General features: G+C 49.2%; 1 protein-coding gene across 6 annotated transcripts in view; it reads left to right on the forward strand.

Annotated features, from left to right (window-relative positions):
* The window catches only part of Klp31E (kinesin-like protein 31E), a 212,125-nt gene that overhangs the window by 109,979 nt on the left and 86,318 nt on the right, over positions 1 to 15,828 (forward strand). Inside the window, exon 2 of one of the 6 annotated variants that reach the window (XM_071677596.1) lies at positions 8,804 to 8,891. The exons of the other annotated variants lie outside the window; for them this stretch is intronic. The gene's annotated coding sequence lies outside the window, so the exon portion shown is untranslated. The remainder of the gene's footprint in view (positions 1 to 8,803; positions 8,892 to 15,828) is intronic. 6 annotated transcript variants of the gene reach the window in all.

Below are 15,828 nucleotides of genomic sequence, written 5' to 3' on the forward strand. Positions count from 1 at the left end.
TAACGAGATCTTCTTCCTCCTCCTTCTTATAGTGAACGTGAACTGTACTGGAAGTTGTAACCTTTGACCTCACCCAGTAACCAAGTCTCAGTCATGACCAACTTGGTTCTCGTACAGTGTGCACGGTTGACCTGATCTAAAAGCGTTCACTTTATAACGAAAATCAGACACTGTGAAAACGACAGACTGAAAAACACGAAGCCCATCAGATGAAACAGAAGACCTAAAGTGAAGATTGTACACTTGATGTGCAAGACACGCATGAGGATTATAAGACATCAGAAGTGAACAGGATATCACTGCCATGAACGCTCCACCTGAAGAACTTGGGATAGAACATTGTTCACTTATAGATGAACATCGTACACGTACAGTGAACAGCTTTTTTATTGTTTTTATTATGTCTCTTCTTTAAAGACAGCTCATATATTATCGTCATTATTTTTTCCCACATGTTGGCGATGGATTTGTCGTATTCTGTGTGGTGCATGCATGGCCTTGGGGAAATCCGTCATGTACACAGATCCGTCAGACTCGCACGAGTTTAGCGGACCGTGAGGGTGAGATGGGTCGTGGTGCCGGCGGTGTTATAAGACTGGGACCAGACGTGGGTTCTTGTCTTCACTCTCCGTGGTCCGTATTCTCGGAAAGTGACTGTGGTGGGGCTCCCCATCTCGAGCGGTGCCATCCTGTTTTCTTTTATTCACTGTTGGCCCAAAGTATGTTTTCTCTTGGCTTTACTCACACGCCTTTTTGTTTATATCATTTTCTCAATCGCTGGGCAGACTGGCGCGCATGTGAGGGAAGATGGGGATCTGGTGTGTGCTTGTGAGGTGGTGGTGGTGGGTGGGGGGGACAGTTTTTTGTTTGTCAGAGATACGTACACTTTTTGGGGGGACGGGGGTGTTTGGTTATGGAGATGGTGGCTGAAGTAATTAGGAAAATTGCCATGGATAGTGGGGTAATGATAGTGGTGGTTAGTAGTAGTGGTTGTATTATGTTGGGGTGGTGGTGGTTGTGGTAGAATGTGGTGGGGGTGATGGTAGGGAGGAGTGGTAGTGGTGTTGGGGTTAACGACACAGTGTAAGGGAGTTAATGGAAGGGGAGATAAGGGTAATGGTAATTTAATTTGCAGGAGTGGTGTGTGTGTGTGTGTGTGTGTGTGTGTGTGTATTTAGGGGGAGGGAAACTGAGGGGTTTCCCCAGATAGAATATTGGGAGGGTTTCCAGAACCCTTGGAGCGTTAAATTTTCCCCTTAATCTTCGGTGTTTTGAACTTTTCCTGGCCCTCTGGTCTTTTTGAGCTTTCCCTGAACCTCCGGGTTTCGAATTTCCCCTGAAATTCAAGTGTTTCAAGCTTTCCCTAAACTTTTGGGTTTTTGAACCTTCTCTGAACTTCGAGGGTTTTGAACTTTTGAGCCTTTATGGTTCTTTTTTTTTCGAATAGGTGTAGAGAAGCGAGTGCCGTTGGGCGAGACGGGAGCGCTAACACTTTGATGCTGTGAGTGGACGAGCATAGCACTATCTTGCCGCGTCCTCCACTTGTGTGCGGGGTTATAGCATTATCTTGCCTCGTCCTCCACGGTCTGACCTCTGACCTCCCGCGCCGGGTGACGGATGCAGTCTTCCCCCGCGGCACCACGAGCTGATCTCCACCACTTCCCAGTGTCTGCTGACGTTGTACCTGTTGCTGATACTCAACCTGTTGTTTGACGCTTACATAGCGCTGACACTGTATGTTACGGAGCAGCACGGCCACCACTGTCACTGTTGCAGGTCCCACCGTTGGCCCGTACATTCCCGTTGCTGACACGCTGTTGTATTTCTGGTCCAGACCCACACGACAGACCCAGCGGTCTTTTGTTGTCTCCCCTGCATAACTGGAGCCGTTGGTGCAGTGAGGACCCTCTTCTAATGAGGTGGGTGAGAGTGTGTGGATCGTAAAGGTGTGGTGGTGGTGCGTGGAGGGTTAATGACCACCACACGCGCCTGTGGTTAACACACTCGCGTATCCCCAGCCAGAAAGACATGGATTTTGTTATCTTTTATCTTATCTACCTTGCTTAACCTTGTGTCTAACGTGAATTACATCTCCAGAGGTGGTTCTTTGTATTGCCGACTGAAGTCATTGTGTTTGGCTCAGGAAGTCGAGGTATTACAAGGTTGGTTGCTGCTCGAGGAAGTCCGCTTTCCGGCAGTCAGGTGGAGGGGAGAGTTGCATGACGGGGGCGCCGTGTTGTTGGTGCCGCGGGTGCAGGAGAGGAGGTGGGTAGGGGGGGGCTCGTGGGCTGACCTTACCACGAAGGTGTTGATGCCCCCATAAGGGCAGCGAGGGACGGTTTGTCGCTGTTCTTCCTCAGGTTTGCGTGTGTTGTGTACCGTGGTGTCCTGGGAGGTTTGGGTACACACACCCCCGGGGTTGTGCATACGGCTCAGGAGGTTGTGGTCAGGGAGAGCCAGCGTTGATGTGCCTGCCTTCACCAGCCTCTTGGGGTCATTTACCGGGTACCGGTGGGAGGGAGAGGCAAACCTCACCGGGGGTGGTGACCCGGCACAGCTACCGTCTTCCGCAGGTGTTCCGCAAGGGAATAGTCCCTTCCTGGGGATGCCATGGGGCAAGAGCAGCAACCTGGCCCCCACAGCCTGGTCTGGTGGGTAGAAGAGACTCCAGAAGACTGTTCCAGATAAACTCCAGGTCCCGACCAGCCATTGCCTCCATCTATCTGGCTGGGACTCGATAGTTACGCCGTCGGGTTGAAGAGGACTTCGGAGAGTAGTGTGGAACGTCGGAGGCGAAAGAAAGTTGAAAAATGGATGTAGATTTTGGATAATTAGTTTGTTTTTCGGATCTAGGTTCCCATGTAATCATTATTGGAGTAATTAGTGGGGGTTATTAGTATAGGGCGTTGGAGTAGGTGAGACGGATGATGGCGGGAGCCTCAAATTAATAGGTCATCCGTGATTAATTACCAAGTATTTTGGTAATTTTCGTCGTGGAAGATTTGTCAGTTTTTGTACGCTAGGAATTAAGAGGACTGGAAGCAGGAATGACCAGTAACTGATCACCTGCGTGTGTATCGTTAGACCTCACGCATGATGACACCAACTCTCCCACGCACGGATGGCGTGGGAGTGAATCTTGGAGATGCCTTGTGAGGTAGTGAACTTGAGGAGAGAGAGAGAGAGATCATGGTCATTGGCTGTCTCACCCAGCCAGCCAGCCAGCTGCTGCAGAAGGGAGTACATGGGAGGGACAGATAACAGAAGACATGATGGTCTATGACGAGCTAACTGAGGTCGTAATCTTAATCGTAGAAGAGGCAGGATAGTAAAGCAGATGGTACCTCCCCACCCACCGCTCCCTCTGGCTCAACTGCTTCCAGAAGGGGGAGTTGGGGGATGAGAAATATGGAGTTGATGCGTGGATGGATAGACGGTGTAGGTAGACCTAAGGGAAGAAAGCAAAGTCTGGGACAACGTTCAAGAGATCTGGGACAAATCAAGCAGACCAGGGACAAGCTCCATGACAACTGAAGGTCATAGGTCAACGGTATAGATCACGTCCCCAGAAACTGTGGAAATATTTTGATTTATGACAGTTTTATGGTAACAGTTAGTGATCATTTCAGCGTTTAGCGTAACACATGATAAGCCTGCGTTATGGCGTTATCTTCCTGATAAGAAGATAAGGTCACGAAAGTCCCTTGTTAGATCAGAACGTACTCTTGTTTGGCCTCAGACAGACCTGCTACGGGGGAGAACTGAGCCCTGAAACCATTCTTTTTGTACGGTAGTAGTAGTAGTAGTAGTAGTAGTAGTAGTAGTAGTAGTAGTAGTAGTAGTAGTTACAGGCAAAAGCATTCGTAAAGCCAGAGATCCATTGGTCTGTTGCTGTTTGCATTCGTTTGTATTGACTGGTGGCCGTCAACATCACCTGAAGGGTCTTGAGCAGTGTGAGAAAGAGAATGTAAGCAGGGATTAATTTCAGCTTCCCATGCGTATGTAGACGCGAGTCAGAGGTGGGAAAGGTTACGGGGTTGAGGGAAAGACGAAAAGAAGGAAGGAAGAGAATTCCAGACATTTGCTGTTCGAGGAATGAAGATGGGGGTTATACTGGTCCATCCTAGTAGTGGTTGGTATGCGTGTAATGCAAGGTGTGTTCATTTGCTTCCCTTTGCCTACAGCGTACTCAAATTAATCTCTAGTCATGAATGATTTCCCATAGGTCTTTACCCTTCTGCTCAACCTGTTCATCTTTCCCTTGCTTGTCGCTTCCATTTTCGTCAGGCCAGTAACCATCTGGTTTGCCATTTCAGAGTAGGGCTGACTCGTTGCTTCCATGTTTTCTGATGTTAATGACATGTGCACACCGCCGGTAGCTGACTATAACAGCCTGGACGATCTAAGTCATCAGTTGCGTCACACAGGAAGTTCATTCACAGTGTCGGGGTAGGTCATGTTGAATTACTGTTCAGGAAATCATTTGAAAGTCAAGAGTGAAATACGGAATTGAACCGAGGCAAAAATGTGGACTGGGAAATATAATTGGTATGGTAGACTCAGGTAATTTGCTGCACCTGTTGCCTTTCAGTCTAGTGTGGAGATGAACTCATCAGTAGGTCATTACCTTAATGTGGCCGGCCTTTTAATTATGAGTCATTATGTTATTACTGGTGCAGCGGCCACCTGTCGCGCGCTAATTACTGTGCATGTTTAGCCGAGGGTGCTTGGCATGCCGCCCATCCCAGCTGAAGAGTCAAGAGCCATGCACAGATGAGTGAATTTCCGATTAATCGGATTAATCCCGATCGAGAGGATTATACTGATAGGTGTTATTAAACCCGATTTATCCGTTGATGTAGAAAAAAAAAAGGTTTAATCGATGTAGATGTTTTTGCTTAATCTCCGGTGTACTTGGCTGACACCTGTGTGGCAGACAGAGCTGCGGGGGTAGAGTGCCCTTGTGAACACAGGTAAGGTAGGGCGTGTTATCGCTTCAGCGTCGACCTCAGAGGCATTCTCTCTCTCTCTCTCTCTCTCTCTCTCTCTCTCTCTCTCTCTCTCTCTCTCTCTCTCTCTCTCTCTCTCTCTCTCTCTCTCTCTCTCTCTTTCTCTCATGTCCACGAGAATGCCATCAGCTTCGTCGTGTGCGGTACTAAGACCCCCAAAATGTTGAAGGTGGCGGGGAAAGGGTGGTGATGGAGGCCACAGGTCAGGTCACCAGGGGTCATGACACTCCCCCGAGTCAGGAGGGAGGTAGGTCATGCAGCTTTTCCCAGGGTCAAGGGTCATGCGGCTGGAGGGAGGCTGGAGTTGACCTTCTGACATTTCCCCCTCCGTTTGACTTTCGATTTCCGGTCTGGTTGGAGTTATTGGCTCCGGGTTCAGGAGTGACTGCCGGATAACGACTCGTACCGGGGTATCTTTCACCGGATTATTTCCGAACTAGAGTGTTATCCGGATGGTAAATGTGAGGAGGGTTCGGAAGCAACGGGACGGCCGTGTCTTTCTGTGGTTACCACTTGGGACCTGGGGATGTTGGGAGGTGGATAGGGAGGTCATGGTGGGGTCGTGGTTGGTAGGGGCGGGTCAGGTGTGACCTGGATTGCCGGAGTGGACCTGGAATATTGTGATCGCATGACCTGGATGAGGGGATGAGTTAGGTATGTTTTGAATGGTAGGGATGGAGTCAGTTATGACCTGGATAATGGGGGGGAGGAGCCAGGTGTGACCTGGATAATGGGGGGAGGAGTCAGGTGTGACTAGGATTTTGGGAGGGATGTGTCCAGCAGATGTAAGAGGACGGGTGTGTGGCGTAGAGTGCGTGGCAGAGGGGCTGATGGTGAGTGTGTTGAACCGGGGACCATAGATGAGTGTGGTCGTGAGGGCCGTGCTGAGTCTGACACCCCCCCCCCCCCCCCTTCCCACCAGCTTCCGCTGACGCGATCACCATCATCACGCCCGCCCCTCCACTCCCCGTCTTCCTCAGCTGTCTTCACCTCCCGGAGACCATCGCCAGCAGTCCAGCCCTCTCGTCAGTTCTCTTGTTATATATTTTCGTGGGTTGTCAGTCCACGGAATCGTCCATCCTCCGTACACACCGCAGTTGCGTCGTGGTTGGTGATACGAGGCAACGGAGGCTGCTGGGAAAGGTGCAGTAGGTCGTCTGCGCGGTCGTCGCCTCTCACAAGGCTAAACACCCTCAAACACGCTTTCTCCAAACCATCTTCATCACCTTACGGACCTCATTCGAGACGAAGCCGCTGCCAGTAACTCTCACCAGTCACTGTCACTTGGTGAATAAAAAGTGATAATAAAGATTTATTATTATTATTATTATTATTATTATTATTATTATTATTATCATTATTGTTATTATTATTATTATTATTATTATTATTGCTACTACTACTGCTACTACTACTACTACTACTACTACTACTACTACTACTACTACTACTACTACTACTACTGTAACTACCACTACTGCTGCTATTACTACTACTACTACTACTACTACTACTACTACTACTACTACTACTACTACTACTACTGCTGCTACTAATTATGTTAATTATTATATACACAATAGCGGGAGGAGGAGAGTAGAGAGTGTGTGAGTGGAGCGGTGGGTGAGGCAGGCTCGTGCTGTCTCACCGCCACATGTTCCCACACCACCTGCCCCTCCCTACCTGGTTAAAGCTGCACCTGACCCCACCCTGGTCCACACACCTTGCCCCGCCACGCCCTGCCTCACCCCTATCCCATCTTGGGCCCCTGTGACCCAACGCCTCTGTCCCACTCACGCCTCGTATTGGGCCAGACTACACACGCCTGTTCCGCCGACCCCTGGCTCTGTAGAATGTACAGCTGGTCGAGGTAGATGTATGAAGGAACTGCTTGACTGTGTTCCCGCTGGAGATGTAGTGTGGCGTGGGAGTGTGTGTGTTGTGGAGACCTGACCAGTGTGTCTGTTGTAGTGGATGGTTGGAGGGGCGTGGCTCCCCTGTTGTTCTTGGTTTGTCCTCTACTGTGGCCTGGGCAAGGTCAACCACATACTTATTATATATATATATATATATATATATATATATATATATATATATATATATATATATATATATATATATATAGAGAGAGAGAGAGAGAGAGAGAGAGAGAGAGAGAGAGAGAGAATCTGTGGCCGAATTTTATGAGGGAAAGAGAGAGAGCGTACGTATGTATCTGTATGTCTGCCTGCAAGTATATCCATTTGTGAGTCTGTCTTGTGTGTGTGTGTGGGGGGGGGGGAGGGATAGGTATGTGTGTACGTACGTCCGTTTGTTCCCCCTGACTTCGAGTGGTATCTGCTGGGATGATCCCGTTGTCAGCCGTGTTGGGATGTGTACTGATCCTGTCAGAGGATGGGGGCCTTACTGATCACATGGCAGGGTTAGAGAGGGCCTTACTCATCACTGGTCAGGCTCAACATATGGGGCCTTACTCATCATTTGTTAGTCATCATACGGGGCCTTACTCATAACAGGTCAGGGTCATCATGCGGGGTCCTACTCATCACAGGTCAGGCTCATCATACGGGGCCTTACTCATCACAGGCCAGGGTCATCATGCGGGGTCCTACTCATCACAGGTCAGGCTCATTATACTGGGCCTTACTCATCTTAGGTCAGGCTCATCATACGGGGGCCTTACTCATCTCTGGTCAGGCTCATGAGGGGCATTGCTGATTAGAGTTCTGGGCCAGGGTCAGACGGGGGCGTATTGATCAGGGGTTAGATTTCAGGGTAATCGAGTGTTGATCATGGCCAGAAACTGGGCCTTATTAACCAGGGATCAGGATCATACAGGCCAGAGACGGAGCCTTATTGATCAGAGGTCAAGGGTCATGGTGGCCCGAAAAGGGGCCTTATTGACCGCGGCATAAGTGTCGAAGAGTCAGAGGAGGCCTTATTGATCAGAAGTCAGGGTTGAGGGCCATGAATGTGCTCGTAGTTCATGAGTTTCATACCTCTCTCGTGGTTACCATGGCGCTGGTGCCTCGCCCAGCAGCCGTGTGGCTCATCAGAGAGCAGAGTTTTCCTTCTAGCCAGCAGTAATAGCCGGGCAGGAGACCTCTTATTACCTTGTAATGGATGGTGGACTCATCTGAGTGTAGGACGCCAGGAATGCGACTGAAATGTTTTGGTGTTAACGTGTTTGTAAGGCGCAGAGTGACATCACCAGCCACCAGAGTGATGCCACACCCTTATTAGGAGCCGATCAGAACGGGGTCACGTCACGCTAATCATCAGCTTCTCATCGCTGGCTTCCATTAATCTTGACTTTGGACGAGTTTACCCTGAGAGTTTTATGGGAATTTAAATGTCGTGGAGAATTCTAATCCTCACGTTGCTCCACTTTTACATATTAATATTTTCCACGAAAAATATTTGTTCCAAGAGTGTGTGGCCTGGGTGAGCCATTTCGGAATTCGAGTATAGATTAATGATTGATCATTGATATATATACTAAAAGGGGAGGGAGCGGGTGGCTGGAAATCCTCCCCTCTCGTTTTTTTTTAATTTTCCAAAAGAAGGAACAGAGAAGGGGGCCAGGTGAGGATTTTCCCTCTAAGGCCCAGTCCTCTGTTCTTAATGCTACCTCGCAAATGCGGGAAATGGCGAATCGTATGAAAAAAAAAAAAAAAAAAAAATATATATATATATATATATATATATATATATATATATATATATATATATATATATATATATATATATATATATATGAATGCAGTGTAATAATGTTTTCTTTCCTTCTCCAGGTGAGTGAAGGGTGGAGTCTTGTACTGGTGTACGGGAGGCAGCGAGCGTCAGACGGGTGAGGTCCGGTGGGGAGGTGGCACTTGCAAGGTGAGTAGCCATGACCTCCACACATCTGGTACAGGACATACCACACGCCACTTCCCTCTTACAACACATACCACATACCTAGTACGTAACCACCTGGTTCATGGCCTCCTCAGGTACCTACTTATCCACCTTGGTATTGGCAGCTTGCTCTTGGGAGTACAGTGATCAATTATGTGTCATTGAGAGCACGGATTTCATATAGTACTTCTCATTTAGAGGGAATGGAAGAGGATTTGTCATGAATTAAGAGCATGAGGTGAGTGTTTTGCATTTGGGCGAGATAGACTGGAGGCCAGACTGCCCTGATGTGTTTATAGATGCAATAGATTCACCCTGATGGCCTATAAATACTTAACAGGGGCGGATCCTCCATTTATATATGTTGGCCGACATAATCAGGTATGAATTATGCATACGTTATGCATAACGTACATTTGATATATACTAATTAAAGCTTTATTTGTAAAGTGATGGTTGGAGATGGGGGCGGAGGGTGACCCACGGGTTGGTGGCGGGTAAGAATAATGCTTATTGCGTTAGATGGTGGATGACGGAGAATAATGGATCAGGATCTTTTTTAAAATGGTCATGATAGGAGGTTCATACCCTATATGAGGCGATGAGAACATGGGGGGAACAATCGAAGAATCTTTTTTAACACAGGTTGAAGAAGTAGTGAAAAATAGACAAATGAGGATATACTTATTGGATTACGATAGGGTTGAGGGACCCCTGGTGCTCAACAATGGGTTGAGGCGGGAGGAACTAAGCCCCATATGTATAGTGAATGGTCAGATGAGGATGTACAAGCCCCATATGTACAGTAGTGGGTAAGGTGGAGGTGAAGACCCCAGGTGTACAGTGTTGGGTGAAGGGGGGGGGGGGGGTTAAGAGAGTGCGGGAGGGTCCGGGTTAAGATCATCCTCATGCGAAGACGTTTTAGTGGCGAGAATTCCATGCTTGGAAGGGCAGACGGCTGGTCTAGCGGAGACGATAAGAGTCGGGAGTGGAGCTCAGGGGGGTCGTCCTGAGGTGGTAGTGGTGATGGTGGTATGTGTGGGAGGTGGGGGGGGGGGGGTCGTCGTCGTGTTGAGTATTGACCGCCCTGGGATGAGGGGTCGCTGAGGTCGTCCTCCCCAGCAGGAGCAACACGCCTCTCTGACCGGGTGTTGGCTCAGCAGGTTCTTAGCCAAGTCCCAGCCGGACTCCTGACGGAGGTGTTCATGTCTAGCTAGAGGGCCCTGGTGTTCCTGGCTGCTGTTGTAAGGTACTGGCAGACCTGAGGTGAGAGAGAGAGAGAGAGAGAGAGAGAGAGAGAGAGAGAGAGAGAGAGAGAGAGAGAGAGAGAGAGAGAGAGAGTTTTTGTAGTGCGAAATTATCAGTTGTGGAGCGGCAGAGAACCAACCAGATTGATGGCAGTAATTAAGCAGCGAAGGTGCAATTCACCAAGTTACCCCCAGGCTCACATGGAGGTGCGACGGGTGCGTGTTTGTCTTGGGTGTAGGGTAGGGTGAGGGACTGTCTGCCACCTACAGCTGTAGTCTGTCTTGGGTGTAGGGTAGGGTGAGGGATTGTCTGCCAACTACAGCCGTAGTTTTTTGTTGTTGTTGTAGGGGAGTATACTCAGAGGTCGTATCTTCGTGCTCAGAGGTCGTATCTTCGTGCTCAGAGGTCGTATCTTCGTGCTCAGAGGTCGTATCTTCGTGCTCAGAGGTCGTATCTTCGTGCTCAGAGGTCGCATCGTCGTGCTCAGAGGTCGTTCTGCCGTGCTCAAAGGTCGTTCCGCTGTGCTTGAGAGGTTAATGATCCCAGGCAATCGTTTCGCAGTGGTTAATGACACGCAAGCCAAAGACATTGGATTAAATAGTCTTGAAAATAGAATACGTTGGATTAAATAGTCTTGAAGATAGAATGAATGGAAGGGAAAATTATGGAACAGATCGAATTAAACAGACTGTGATAGAAAATGACTGGGAAAAGAAAACAACTCGTTGGATTAAACAGGGCTGGAAATAAAATCCATTGAATAGAATATATATATATATATATATATATATATATATATATATATATATATATATATATATATATATATATATAGTAGCGGATGTGTCTGTGCATCGGAGAGAAGGTGGTGACGTCATGCGGGTGTGGAGGGGAAGGGTATTGAGGTGGTGTGGTGTTGTGGTGGTGGTTGCCACGGTAACAGTCAAGCATGGTCAAGGTTAAGGCCTAATCTGCACCATGGGGAGGCTCCTGCACCCACAGGAGGGTTTTCTACACCTCTGTGAGGCCCTCAGCACACAAGGAAGGTTCATGCATTCCCTGGGGGCGTTATCAGCACCTCCTGGGAGCCTCTTAGCCTTACAGGGAGGCTCCTGCACCCCTGGTGAGGCTCCCACCACCACGGCAACAAGGCTCGTGTATCCGTCATGTGTCCAGCTTAGGAGAACATGTCTCATTCTTGGTGTAGGTTAAAGAGAGAATGTTTAAGTGGCCAGACGGACGACCCACGCGGGTGGCGTGTGGCTTCGGTCGGAATAAGCTGTCATGTAATGATACAGTGTTCCATGGTGCTATTCTTCTCTGTAATCATGAATGATTTAATGAAAATAATGATAATGATATTAATCTTATTCGTATTCTTATTCTTATTATTAGTGTAGTAGTAGTAGTAGTGGTATTGTAACCCCAGGACTCCATTTATATGGGTGGGGCTGCTGCAGCTTCGAGCCTGCATCCCACGCAGGAGCAGGGTTATGGTGTCATCCTGTCCGGCAAGAAGGTTCTCGACAGCGCTCTCTTCCTCGGACCTCCTCCTCAGGCGAGACCACCGCCCCTCCTCCCTCCGGAACGGTTGCTTGGACGCTCGACTGGAAGGGGAAATCGAGCGAGGAACCTGTCTTTCAGAGCGTCACGCTTCCAGGCCAGTGAAGCCGGTACCTCGGGTCTGGGGAGAGAGAGAGAGAGAGAGAGAGAGAGAGAGAGAGAGAGAGAGAGAGAGAGAGAGAGAGAGAGAGAGAGAGAGAGAGAATTGGTGCGCCCTCTGTCATCCCTGCCACTGGACCAGTGGACTTATGTCCCCGGCGTTTGAAAGAGTGACTCGCCGAGTCACTGACTGGGCACTGAGTCATGTTCAACCCGAGTCGTTATAATGAGACTGGGTCATAGTTAAAGGTGGCCTGGATATGATTATCATCCAGCGGGACGGATGCTGAGGGAGTCTGCGTCAGAGAAGGAATTGGTAGTCGGCATCGTGCCTAACATGTTGCAGGAGTCCCACTGTAGGAGAATAGTAAAGGAGACCAACCGTCTGCCTGCAAATACTAGAATTACCTTCATGCTCACGAATGGAGAAATATTCAGCAAGCAATTCACATCTTACAAAAGGCTGAAACTTCAATATTTGCCTCAAGTCTGGTCGCCCAAACTTAGAGAGACACAAAGAACTGATAGAGAAGGTTTCAGAGGAGTGCAGCCAAGATGGTACCAGAATTATGTGAGCTGAGTTAAAAGGAAGGGATGAAAGACATGGAAGAGAGAGAAGAGTTAAGGGCGACCTGATCACATCCTTTATTATTTTAAAGCAGATTGATGACGTGGACAGTGGACAGTTCTTCGAGAGATGTAGAGATAGGACAACTAGAGGACATCACATGGGATTAAGTAAGAAACTAGTTAATGAAGATGTAAAGAAGCACTTTTATAGCATACAAGCGGTAGATGAATGGAATAGTGTGAGAAAGGATGTGGTAAATGCGGACGCCACGCATATGTTTAAAAAGCTGGATGATGATAGAGAAGGTTCAAGAGATGAGTTCCCACGGGTGTAGGATCCTCTCCACGTTGAGTACAAACAGCTAATTACACACACAAACTGTAACAAGGAGTACGCTGAAGCTGCGTCCGTCGTTCGTGGAGTGCGTGGCTAAAGGTTCGTGACCACGGACGTCACGGTGCCTCACAGCACTCTGTTCCCCCGAAGAAAACCTCCCACAGCAGTGTGATTTCCCACAGCATTTCGATGCCCAAATTGACTCAGTCAGTAACAGGTAGACGAGCCTGTCGTGACAATGTGATGGGTGTAACATGTCTCAACCACCGTTACAGACTCCCCCTTCCCACTCCTACCGTTACTCAAACCCCCTTCTTTTCGTCCAGACTCAACACCATTCGTTCAGACACCCCCCCCCCCCCCCCCCACCAATAGAGTCCAGAACCCACCCACGTTCCATTCGTCAGCTCGACGGTATATGTTGGAGTATGTGGTGGGTGGAGGGAAGCGATGTAGTGGGAGGTAGATGTGTTATGGTGCCTTGATGAAGGTAGACGAGAGAGAGAGTGGAGCTTGTAATGTAGTGAATTGGGTCTCTCTCTCTCTCTCTCTCTCTCTCTCTCTCTCTCTCTCTCTCTCTCTCTCTCTCTCTCTCTCTCTCTCTCTCTCTCTCAACATTTAAAACCCATAGAGACATTTTTTTTTTCTATCGATGTCTAGAGAACTGGTTAGGAAAGGCTTCAGGAGGATATGCTTACGTGTTTCTCCTGGGCTGGGGTCGAGCCTGGGTCCTTCAGTTGTGGAAGCCTCGTATTGAGTGGCCTCAGTAGGGGACAGTGTAGTATGTCCTTGAGACACCACCGCAACCAGTGGACTCCTGCACCTACACCGCCATCAGTCACGGGGACAGGTTTGGGAGCTTGGTGGTTGTGGGCGGCCCGCTGGTGGGTGGCTTGGTGATGGGCGGTGGTCAGCCGGGAGTACAGAATCCTCTTCTCTTCTCCAGTAATTTTCTGCTATTAGAAGGCATGGTGTCAGGGTAGTGGGAGATGCTTTTTGTTGTTGAAAAGACAGTGTGTGTGTGTGTGTGTGTGTGTGTGTGGGCTGTGTGTGTGGGTGGGCTGTGGGTGAGGTGTGTGGATGGGTGGGCTGTGTGTGCGGGTGGGCTGTGTGTGGGTGGGCTGTGGACTGAAGACGGTCGTTACTCGAGAAGAGTTGCAATAGGCATTGTTAAGTGTGAAACCCTTATGTGACGGGTGACGGGGCTGGTGCCGATGTGACAACGATGCTACACATATACACACCGTAACTTAGGCTAGGTGCCCATTCATCACCCAGTCTTAAAGGAGAGGAAGAACAGATGGGTTGGTCGTGAGCCGACGGCCTACCTCGTGCAGGACTCGAACCCGGACCCGTTAAAAGCCACAAAACTACGGAGTCGGAGGTGGAGGGCGAACGCCGCCGATATGAGGAACCAACTAATCCCCGGACCAAACCGGTTTGGCGTTGCCCGTACACTGCTCCTACCCTCATGCTTCAGGTTTGGCCCAGTTTTAAACCTCCTGTTGTAAAGATGTCAGCTCGTTAAGGGGCTTTAAACGTTTCTTGAGAGTTAAAGTCGACTGGTTGTGCGAGAGATTTAAACTCAACCAGTTGTGGGGAAAGTCTGGGCGGGGAGGGAGACTGATGTCTTTAATGAACACTCACCCCCTGGGAGATATTGGACCTTAACTCACCGTTGATGTATGATGGGACGGCGAACATGGCGGGAATAAATTATCCTTGATGACAACACAGTATATTTATGGCTATTACATCAACGCACGAGATGGAGGTGTGTGGTGGCTGCGTAGGCATACGGGTCGCAGCCTATAACAACCTGTATGAACAAGACGGTGCCGGCCGCATGGTCTCGGACCGAACTGTGGGAGGGGAAGAGAGTAGCGTTTATCCTTCTGCGACACTGTCGGGAGTCCCTAGTGAGGATGTGTGAAGACGGCACTTGTTGCTACTCCCCAGCCGTCCTTGGCGAGAGGGCTCTGAACTTCAGCAGTACACGTGAAGCCACTTCAGGAGTTTGTTTCCACAGTGAGCAGCCTTGCCCCCCTGCCCCAGTCTGTGAATTGGCACGTTGAGGAGGCAGGACTCGATGGGACTGACTGAAACTGTGGGACTAATTGGTCGTGATTGGGCTTATTGAAGTCGTGAAGCCATGGATGCTTTTAAATGGAAGTCGTCGTGGAGCTGATTGAAGTAATGGCAGGGCGAATTGAAGTCATGGTGGGAGTAACTGATGTCATGATGAGGTTAATTGAAGTCATGGTTCAGCTTACTCGTTCTGGTCCACTAAACTGATTCTGTCATCGTGTGGTGATCCCTTCAGGAGGCCCTTCCACTGCCCACTGCTCTATCGCGAGGGTCAGAGTTCAGGGCCTCATCGCCAGGGATTGTGCTGTTGTGCTCAAGGATCGCACCGTCGTGTGTTTGTGTAAATTTACTAATATGAAACATAGGGAGTGGTAGACTACACCCTGTGTGTGTGTGTGTGTGTGTGTGTGTGTGTGTGTGTGTGTGTGTGTGTGTGTTGGGTGTATTGTTGTAGGAACCCAGGCAATATATTGCGGCGTGTGTGACGTGAGCTGTGGGAAGTTTGTGAGTTAGTTTGTGTCAGGCAGGGGAGGGAGGCTCTAGCTTACCCTGAGACTAAGGTAAGGCTGGCAGAATTGTTGCCCTGACTTGCCTGGGAAACTAGGGTAAGGCTGGCAGATGTTGCCCTAAATTGTATCATAACTTGGGCGACGGGTGCGGATACTGGCCTAAGTTGTGTCTTGAATTGGGCCAGGCGGCAGGATACTCCATCACGTTGTATATCAACTTAGGGCTAAACTGGCAGCTACCACCCTAAGCTCCTTCGTAACTTCGGTTAGGAAGGTAGGTAGGTACACCCTAACTTGCATTATGATCAAGGTTAGGCTGGTAGATTCTTCCTCAACTTGTAGTGGTTTAACTTCGGCTCGGCGGTTGGACGCCCTTCCCATCTCGTGATGTGGCTTGAGTCAGGCGGGCGGTCGCGGCCTAAGTTAGAACCGCGGCACCAGTGTCTTGAAGTCGCTGGTGCGGTAATATGTTTCGCCTGAGAGCAACTTTTACTGCAGGGGCTCG

Source organism: Panulirus ornatus, chromosome 25 (genome assembly GCF_036320965.1).
Source record: "Panulirus ornatus isolate Po-2019 chromosome 25, ASM3632096v1, whole genome shotgun sequence".
Lineage (NCBI taxonomy): Eukaryota > Metazoa > Arthropoda > Malacostraca > Decapoda > Palinuridae > Panulirus > Panulirus ornatus.